This window comes from Callorhinus ursinus, unplaced genomic scaffold (genome assembly GCF_003265705.2).
Source record: "Callorhinus ursinus isolate GAN/ISIS: 27379988/994484 unplaced genomic scaffold, GSC_fseal_2.0 scaffold1, whole genome shotgun sequence".
Classification (NCBI taxonomy): domain Eukaryota; kingdom Metazoa; phylum Chordata; class Mammalia; order Carnivora; family Otariidae; genus Callorhinus; species Callorhinus ursinus.
Window position 1 is genome coordinate 132184501 of NW_027397063.1, and position 11001 is coordinate 132195501.

General features: G+C 39.7%; 1 protein-coding gene across 8 annotated transcripts in view; it reads right to left on the reverse strand.

The window, feature by feature from the left end:
- NEK10 (NIMA related kinase 10) overlaps window positions 1-11001 on the reverse strand; it is a 248908-nt gene that overhangs the window by 102336 nt on the left and 135571 nt on the right. The window lies entirely within an intron of this gene.

Genomic DNA, 11001 nt, shown 5'->3' on the forward strand with positions numbered 1-11001 from the left:
TCTTTCTTTCTTTCTTTCTTTCTTTCTTTCTTTCTTTCTTTCTTTCTTTCTCTCTTTCTTTCTTTTTCTTAAGAGAGAAAGAGCACATCAGTGTTGGGAGGGAAGGGCAGAGGGAGAGGGAGAGAGAGAATCTTGAGCAGGCTCCATGCCCAGAAGCAGAGTGCAACACGGGGCTCCATGTCACGACCCTGAGATCATGACCTGAGCTGAAATCAAGAGTCCTACGCTTAACCAACTGAGCCACCCAAGTGCCCCCAGATCTTGGTTTTTAATACCATTCTCTAAGAAAAAGAATCAGGAGTCCTTGGAGAAATGCCTGATTCTAGGACTGGGGGCAGGACATATATACTAAATGAGCCTGGAGCATCTTGTATTGCCAGGAAGTTAGTGTTCAAAAGAAAAAAAAAAAAAAACTTATAATGATGACGTTATGTCAAAGGGACACAGAACATAACCTAAAGAACTCCCAGTGGCCAAACATGGAACAATTTGAGCCATAAGATAAATAAAATAGTACATTAGTCAGTTTGAGGTACCATAACAAAAGACCATAGATGGAATGTCTTAAGCAAGAATAAACAGGGATTTATTTCTCACAATTCAGAAAGCTGGGAAATCTAAGATCAAGGTACTAGCCAATTCTGTCCCCCCATAAAGGCCCTCTTCCTGGCTTGCAGATGGCCACGTTCCTGCTGTATCCTCACATGATTAGGAGGTGGAGGGAGGACTGTGCTGGGGGGTGACTGATCTTGTTATAAGAACACCTATCCCATCATGAGGGCCCCATCTTCCTGATCTCATCTAAACCTAATTACTTCACAAAGGCCCTTCTCCAAACCCCATCACAGGACCTTCAGAGAACAACTAGTTTTCACCTAAAGCCAGGAGGTGAAGTTTCAGAGGAGAGACTAAGAGGAGACTGCTAATCTCAGAAGGCATTCCAGGGGGTTGAAGTAGAAGAGCAGGGCAGAAGGAAAGGAATGGTGGTCAATGACAGTCAGTGGAGAAGAGACCCAGGGCACAGTCAGGGATAACAGCACCCCCATCCTCCGACAGCAGTGGCCCAGCTGGGCCCTTGAGCCTAGTCTCTCCTGCTCTAGGCCACCCTCTCCACAACCACTAAAGTGACCTTCCCCTAACAGAAAGCTGATCCCTTCACCACTTCCAGGGAACAGATCATCTTCTGCCAACAGATCACCATTGCCCTGTGAGTCGCACCCATTAAAAGCAACAAAAACAAATAATGTAAAATCCTTCCTTGACCCCAAGTCCTCCTGGAAGTACCACCTTTTTCTTAATTTCCAAGCAAAGTCTTTTGAAAGAGTAACTTCTCTTTGCCCTCTGCACTTCCTCACCCCCCATCCATCACTCAACCCCACCCTAGTCCAGCATCTATTCCTGTCTTGCCATCACTGATAGGGCTCCTCCTTAGAGCACCAGTGGATTACTAATTGCCTCAGTTGTTTTAGGTGACTTCCCTGCAATTTTTGACACTATCAACGGAAACATGTCGAGACATTATTTTTTTCATTTATTCAATAAATAGTTACAAAGTACCAGGCACTGTTCTATCTACTTAGAATACATCAACAAAGGCACTTGCCCTCATGGAGCTTACCTTCCAGTAAGAAACGGGGGTCAGGGAAGATAAAAAGCATAACATAACTATGAAAAAGTAAATTACATTACATAGTATTTTAGTAGGTGATAAATGCTATAGGAAATAGAAAACTTGGATTAGAATAAAGGAGGTCAGGAGTGGGTGGGGGGAGGCAGGTTGCAATAATAGAAAGTGTAGTTCCTCTGTCCTCTCAGTTCCCATATAATGGTGCTTTTCTCTTTCATCCACGTGTTAAATGATATTTTTCTTCTCACTCTTTACTCTCTCCTTGGACAATTTCTTTCACACCCAAGGCTTCCATTAAAACCATGTGTGGACAATTCCCAGATCTAATCACCATCCACTTGTGGCTCAGGCACACACACCTCATCCTGTGGTGGCTCTGTTATAAACCACTGATTCTTAGGATAAAGTGCTAGACTCTGAATGATTTATCTATTTTACCAAACAGAGCTGAGAACCCAACCACTGTCAACAACCTTCATACTTTCTGAAATTTCTTTTTTGGGGGGAGAGGGGGAAAAGGGAGAGAGAGAATCTGAAGCAGGCTCCATGCCCAGTGCGGAGCCCGACATGGGCCTGATCTCAAAACCCTAAGATCATGACCTGGGCTGAAATCAAGAGTCGGCCACTTAACCAACTGAGCCATGCAGGTGCCCCTCTTGAATTTCAAGGGCTGTTTCTAAGGTATAGCAAAAGGGCCAAGGCATCTCTGCAGACAAAGGCCAGAGCTTCTGTATCAGGGAGATAGTCCCAGAGAGCCATCTTAAACTCTGGGGTCTGTTTTCTTCATAATTCCTGATGGGACCTGTGACTATTTTTGCTCCAACATTACCTCCTGAGGCAAACATTTCTTTTTATTTTTCTACTTCCACCTCTGCTTCCATTTGCACTTCAAACAATCCTTTGGTTTTTAAAGATGTGTGTGTGTGCGCGTATGTGTGTGCACGTGCATGTGTGTGCGCGTATGTGTGTATGTATGAGGGCGCACACGTATGTGGGTGCATGGGAACTTTTTCTTAATCTGAGAGATTCAGGGCTGGCTACTCTGCATCCCATTGAACCTTTCTGATCTCAAGATCCAATGTTTCCACAGCATCTGCCACTTCAGATTTATCCCCAGTTCCTGGTATGTCCACCATTATCACACTAGTGACCCGCAGATAAACTTAACCTGCCAAATGCTAGTACTTGCCACAGAAGATAAACTTATAGTATGTGACAGCTGTGAGTTCATAAGAATGAGCTTATATATAGCACTAATGAGCAGAAAGAAATTCTAGAGCTGAGGGAGATTCACTTGTTGAAGGGCATGTGAAATTAAGAAGAAATTAGAATTTTTAGAGAAATTGAAAAGCTATTATTGAGAAAGTATCTCATTGGCAATATAATGATGTTGCATCCTAAAAGTGGTGTTGGGAGACGTCATAAAAGAAAATTTTGCCTAACAAATATTAGAAATTACTAATAACAGAATCTTGAGTTGTTTAGGACACAGTTAAGGCTAAATGTTTAGAAATAAGTTTCTTTTATTAAAATAATTCACCCAATAATATTTGCTTCACTGGGTAAGGATAGAAAGGGATTTTTGCATCCCACTGCAATTTATTAATTCTAAGTCTATTATAAAAGTACATTTAGTTCTCAGATTCTCGCTATCAAACTTTCATCTCCCTAGACTGCCTTAAAGAAGAAGGAGAAAGAGAATGAATTTATGATTGTTAAGTGAAAAAGAAACAAAACTGTAAATTTTAAAAGACTATAAACTGTCTTGGAACATAGGATCCGAGATTTGCTCACTCAAGAAGGCAAAAGTCCCTATGAATTCATGAGGATAAAAATCTGACCTGAAGTGACATAATTAAATATAAAGGCCAATAATTATAGTTTGTTGAGACTGAAAAGCAAATTATGGTCTATCTTAGAATGATTCTATATAGAATGTTTAGCAATAATAGGATGGATAAAGTGCATGCATGCACACAAGTACGTGTGTGTGTGTGTGTGTGTGTGTGTGCATGTCGGCATATGTTTATGATTGTTGGAGGTGGGTAAAATGTTTCTGAGAAATAGCTCACAAAAACAATCCCTATGGTGGGATGGGAATAAATGAGAATGAATGGAAATGAGGGAAGTTGGGAGAACCCAGAGGAAATAAGTGGCTAGGGGCATTTTCTGGAGAATGAGCAATGTGACACTCAGATAGCAGTGAGATGAGCAGAGCTTAGCAGAAAGCACTCTAGGCAGAATGATGAATGCATTTGCAAGATCCTTCCATGTTCTGATTTTTTTCTATGGGGCGCCTGGGTGGCTCAGTTGGTTAAGCAGCTGCCTTCAGCTCAGGTCATGATCCCAGGGTCCTGGGATCAAGTCCCGTGTCAGGCTCCCTGCTCAGTGGGGAGCCTGCTTCTCCCTCTGCCTGCCACTCCTCCTGCTTGTGCTCTTTCTCTCTCTCTCTGACAAATAAATAAATAAAATCTTAAAAAAAAAAAAAGAGAGACCCTACTTATTAAGTACCTGCAGGCATAGATAGAATATGGTCTAGTCCCTCTAGAGCCACAGAAGTGAAAGGGCATTCTCATCATCCCAGTGTTCCCCACTATGCAAGGGTGAAGGGAGTAAAGAGAAGGGGAGACAGAGACACGGGGGAGCCGCCACTAATGCAATGGCAAAGGAAACAGGGAGAAAAGGAATTCCACAGGACTGACTGGATGGGAGAAAGGGCATAAGGGAAGGGAAGACCCCTCATTTCCAGGCCCCCAAGTGTCTAGCTTGAATGATGGGCTGGGTATCAGTATCATTAACCTAGATACAGGTGGAGTGGGTGTGGGGAAAGAAACTAGATCAATTTGGAATATAGTAATTCATGCCTATGTGATCCACAGTTGAGGATAGCCAATGGGTAATATCATTCTGGATATTAACAGTCACTTAAAGTCTTATCCTTAGAGGTTCTGAACCTTGGTATCACGGAAATGTTCTCAGTTCATAGAAGCCTGCTGCCATTAAGCAGATAAACAGATTTGATATCTAAACAGTTCCAATACTGTTCTAAACACAAACTTCTTATAGAGAGAAAAGAGAATTGGATGACACAGTCAAGAACCATGGAATAATATACTCTGCCTGAAGAAAACTGGCTGCACCTTTATCACAAATTTTAGGGCCTGCCTACCCCTAAGTTGCATCTAGGATTGGCAGCTTTAGCCAACAGAAATCCAAGACACTCAGTTAAATTTGAACTATTAAAATAATGCAATATTTGGGACAAATTTAAACTAAAAAAATACAATACCTGGGACACAAACTGAAAAACTCCTTGTTGTTTATCTGAAATTCAAATTTTATTTGGCATCCTGTATTTTATCTGGCAACCCTAGTTGCAATGTTATTTGTGTACTCTCCATTGTCAAGTCATCCTTCTTATAGAAAGGCGTACAAAAAGCTATTTACATATTAAGTATGGTTTTCTTCACTTTATAAAAATAATGAAAGCAGTTTATTTATATGGGCATTTGGGACACTTCTCAAAAAGTATTGCATTTCCTTCATGTTGCATGTAGAAATGTATTAATGTGTCTTAACACCAATGAAATCAATGATTAGAAACTTCTTTTAAAGTACAAAACACAGGGGCACCTGGGTGGCTCAGTTGGTTAAGCGACTGCCTTCAGCTCAGGTCATGATCCTGGAGTCCCGGGATTGAGTCCCGCATCGGGCTCCCTGCTCAGCAGGGAGTCTGCTTCTCCCTCTGACCCTCTCCCCTCTCATGCTCTCTCTCTATCTCATTCTCTCTCTCAAATAAATAAATAAAATCTTAAAAAAAATAATAAAGTAAAAAACACATATGAATATATGAAATTAAATCCAGACCCCAATGAGCATATCTTATCTGTAAGTGATTTAGTTAAATAATAAATACACTGGACTATGATTCCTCCTAATAGCCTCATTAGTTCCAAGGTTGAGGTAGGCCATGACTGGTTTCTAGACGTCAAACCTTCGCATTGGGTCACCTGCCTCCTGTGGATTGGGTTTGGGGAGATGTATGATTCAGACCCCCAGGCAACATTTTATAAGCTAGAATGGCAAGACACTCACTGGAAGAGTTATCAATATACTTCGCTGAACGAGTCGTAATGACTCTTAAAACTAAAACTGACCCATCATTTCACTGACTAATGCAATACTTCTTTAAACCAGGGAAGCATTTATATGTAATGTATATAAAACTCACGATAGTACAAAGACTAAATAGATTGATGCTGCCTTATGCAAAATAGGACCTATGAATACCAGTGTGGCTGTCGATCTGCCTTTAATTGATGTGATGTTTTAACTGGAAAATTAAAAGTCAAGTTAGACTCAATTTTCCTTTTCCCACTAGGATCCGCGGACACTGCCCAGGGGTAGCACAACTGATTTCAGATCATTTTATATGACACTGCAATTTACTGCATTGCAGAATCTGTTCATGAGATAATTATGTGCAAGTGTCATGAAAAATTTTATGTGCTGTACAAGTGCAAAGTGCCATCATCATCATCATCCTTTATTATATAGGGAAATCTGGCACCTTTCATGAGGGCTGTGTCAATAAGTGGGTTAGGAAAAAAACAGGTATCACAACAGACATGGTAGTGAAGATGGGACTGTCGTATTTCTAAATCCTGAAGACAGATGTCTGACTGGACAACCAAATGACTATTTGAACTTTGGCCTATTCAAGTCAAAGTCAAATAGGCCAAGGACTTTTACCACTCTCAGTGAAAAAACTTAGTAGTGCTGACCATGCTGTCAGGCTATCTTTTCCACCAGGTCCAATTTGAGAAAAGTATGTGTGATCTCGAAACACTAGTGGTGGCCTACTCTCACCCTGTTGCAGCTATGTCAACCTCCCTCCAGATCTTTGCCCCTAGTTCATAGCAACACTTATCTAGTATGTTCACTCCCTTCACCACCAAGGATTACCAGCCTTTAACATATAGATCAAGTTCTACCTATTGCATGAAACCTTCTTTTACTAAGCCAGCAAACACAAATGGCCTGACACCAAACTGAAAAAGCACTACAGCCCATACTCTTCCCTAATCATACTTCCATCAACTCAACAAATATGTATTGAACACCTACTATGTGCCAGGCACTGTTGTAGATGTTGGGACATAGCAGTGAATGAAACACACCAAAAAATTCCTGGCCTCATGACATTTACATTATGCTAAGGGAGACAATGAGCATAAGTAAATAAATACAAATTTATTAATTGCTATGAAGAAAATAGATGTTATTTAAAAGTAAAAGTATATTTCATGAGTTAGCATTTAACTGTTCTGTGGCATCAAGCAACTATTTGACCTTTGGAGGGTCTCAATTTTCTCATCCCTATAAGAGAGACTTGTAAGATCTATTCCTGTTTTGAAATGCTATGTTCATCAATTAAGGTTTAAAAACATCTTAATGACAGATATATACACAGTTTTATAAGGAAGATTAAATTTGTTTTTCAATATGACCTAAACACTGGGGATAGAGTCAACATTATGTTCAAAATTAGAGCACTTGCTACTAAGAAACAAATCTGTGAGCAAATAATTTTTGATGATATATTACTTTTGCTACACTACTAAAACTTGTTTTTTATTTAAGATTTTTAAAAAGATTTTTTAATTCTAAAGGATAACTAGCACATATTTCAAAGTCACTTTTAAGAATTCATCCTTTTTTTAAGATTTTATTTATGTATTTATTTATAGCCTATTATTTATTTGATGCGGGGGGGCTGGGTAGAGAGCACAAGCAGGGGGAGTGGCAGGCAAAGGGAGAGGGAGAAGCAGGCTCCCCGCTGAGCAGAGAGCCTGACCTGGGGCTCAATCCTAGGACCCTGGGATCATGACCTGAGCCAAAGGCAGAGGCTTAACTGACTGAGCCACCCAGGTACCCCAAGAATTCATCGTTTTTAATTGTAGATGTCTTAGACTGAATCCGCACTGTATTTCCTCATAAAATGCTGGGCAAATTGATCCTAAATCTGTAATTGTATGCGGCTGAAGAAGAAAAGCAAAGCATTCCTCTTTCATCTCTTAAAACAGAAGTTCCATAACTCTGAATATATGAAAACCCTTTGCCATGGCCTTGGCAGCCTTCTCATAATTGATTTCACTCTGTCTCCCTGTTCTTGATAAGTAAATCATTTGCTAAACCCCAACAAAGAAAGCTATCAATAATAATAGATTCATTGTGATTTGGGGAGTACGGAAAAGCCTCCTTCACCCAAGGTATCTTCCCTGAGGCCATTGTCTGCATCTCACAATTAGTGACCTCTTCCTTTGTGTTAAACACTGTAGATATTCCCAGGAAACTGATAAGGAGAAATGAGAGAGAAAAGATTAAAACACAGGGAATCAATGGCCATAGTATTGATAAACTGGTTGACAATGAGCTAAAGGACAATAGCCTGATATACTGAGTTCAAGGCCACATGGGAAGCATCTTTATACTACAGTTCCTAAAATTAGAGTATGAAATGAAAACAGATAGAGAAATACAGAAGGAAGAGATTCCAAAGAGCAAGGGAGGAAGAATTAAGTCACATTTTATGACAACTGCTCTTTGCTGACCATAACTCTGACATGACGAGAGAAACTGTTTCCCTTCACACATGGTTTTGCTGACATTCCGCTCTGCCATAACTGGCTATTGTCTCTATTAACCTAAAATTAAGGTTTAAAATAAAAGCAATTGTCCACTGTATAACTCCTAGATTTCTGTGTAAAAGTTAAAGACGGAGGGTCCATTTTTACCACCATTTTATCTACACTAAATTGCTAATTTCCTTCCTCCTATAAGGAAGGAGCTAAATGGTCTATCTAAACTTTTCTCTTATTCAAGTCACTGAAATGCAGGGCAGACAGCTTTTACTTTCTTTAGAAGCATCAACCTTGAAAATTTCCATATTCCCAACTCCCAACATCACCGAAATTAATTTTAACAATCTGAACATTTATAAAAATAATCCCTTCTTCTCTCTTTTAAACACAATAACTACAGATTTGCAAAACAGGAAGAAATAAAGCACTTCATTTCAGTACCAAATTCATTGTGCTCCATTTAGGAATTAACTGTTATCTGTGTAGTCCACGGGATGCCAGCTCTTTATGGAGAAAATAAATCAATTTAGCAATGAACCTGGTGTGGCTGAATGGAATGACACCTTGACACTGTGGGACTGTGGAAAATTAGCTATCTTCTTTTTGCTTTGTTTGCTTCCCAATGCAACAGGAAAATGACCTGTCAAGTATGTTAGAAAGATTGTCAAATGCGACACATTTTTAAAATATAAGGTACAGGGATACATATTCACTCAAATAATTTCTACTCCTCTCTTTTCCTCAAATGTTGGCTGTTTAAATAGGGGAAAAGGAGAAAGAGAAACAGAAAAAGTGAAATAAGGATTCTACTTCGCTTTATTCACACATTTAGAGATTGTCACCTTAATTTATTGTACCAACACTGAAAGATTCAATGCTTTTAAATTGATTACTTGATCTGTTTCCTCTCTTTTTTCAAATTTATGAAAAGTATAAACTAACAAGCTTTGTGAATGGTTTCATTGTCTAAGAAAACAGGTCATACTCGAAAGGAAGGCTCTTCATAGTCAATGAAAAGACAAAGAATTCCAGACGGAGTCATTAAAAATTCAATACAACAACAAGAAATAATAAAAGTGACTGAGGGTCAAGACAAAAATGATCATTTATAATACTAATATGAAAAAAAGGAAACACTTGGAACAAGCAAACAAAAAAGTATTTAGTACAACGACAGACACTTGTCACTTATGAAAGGTAAAACTGAAAATAAAGATTCATGAACCATAACATATTTGCACTAAATTGCATAAAAATTAACAAAATAGGAAATGTTATGAATATAAAGACCACTATTATGGAATGATGTGTGCCCCCCAAAATTCATTATGTTGATATCCTAACCCCCAATGGGATGGTATTAAGAGGGGGCCTTTGGGAGGTGGTTAGGTCAGAGCCCTCTTGAATGGGATTGAATGAAACTAGTGCCCTTTTAAAAGAAATCCCAGAAAGCTCTCTTGCCCCTTCAGCACATGTTGGACAGTTAGAAGACAACCTTCTGTGAACCAGACACCACATCTGCTGAGGCCTTGACCTTGGATTTCACAGCCTATTAAATTTCTGTTGTTTGTACACCACCCAGTCCATGGCATTCTGTTACAAGCCTGAACTAAGATAACCACTAAATTAGGGCGCCTGGGTGGCTCAGTTGGTTGGGCGACTGCCTTCGGCTCAGGTCATGATCCTGGAGTCCTGGGATCGAGTCCCGCATCGGGCTCCCTGCTCGGCGGGGAGTCTGCTTCTCCCTCTGACCCTCCCCCTTCTCATGCTCTCTCTATCTCATTCTCTCTCTCAAATAAATAAATAAAATATTTTTAAAAAAAGATAACCATTAAATTACAAAACAAACAAAACACAATAGTAGATGGAGATTTTTACACACCAATTTATCACTGACATAAATAAGGATATAGAAGATCTGAATAATTGGTCAATAAATATAGTCAGATAAACATATATTGAGCTTTGTGACCTAAAAATGCAGTCTTTTCAAAGAATCTATAAAACTTGCATAAACTTTACTACATTTTATGTGTAGCAGACTATTCCCTTGGTGACTTGCCAACAAAGCACTTTTACTGCTAAGCATGCCCTTGCACACTCCTTTCATACATTATTTCTGGGTTGGGCCATGTGACTGCCGTTAGCCAATGAGACATTACAAAGTGTTATGCTAACAGATGTTTGGTAACTGCTTGTACATGGAGGCTATATTTTTGTAACTCTAATTCCTGAGAAACTCCCTCTCAGCTCTCAGCCACCATAATGTTGGAAATGAAGCCTGATCTAGCCATGTAAAGAGAACACATGGAAATAAACCAAAGACCCAGCCAATAGCCCCAGGTGAGCTCCCAGCAAATGGCCAGTACCAACCATCGTTGAAAGAGATTTCTCCTGCCCTAGTTTAGCTGCCCAGTTGATGCTGCATGGAGCAGATATAAGCTATCCTCAAAGAGCCCTGACCACTTGGGAGGAAAAGATGGCGGAGGTGTAGGGGACCTTATTCCAACCGGCAAGGAACTGTGATGCCACCAGCTTTGCTTTTCTTTTTCAACATTCCTCGGGCTATTCGGGGTCTCTTCTGGTTCCATGCAAATTTTAGGATTGTTTGTTACATTTCTTTGAAAAAAGTGGATGGTATTTTGATGGGGACTGCATTGAATGTGTAGATTGCTCTAGGTAGCATCAACATCTTCACAATATTTGTTCTTCCAATCCATGAGCATGGGA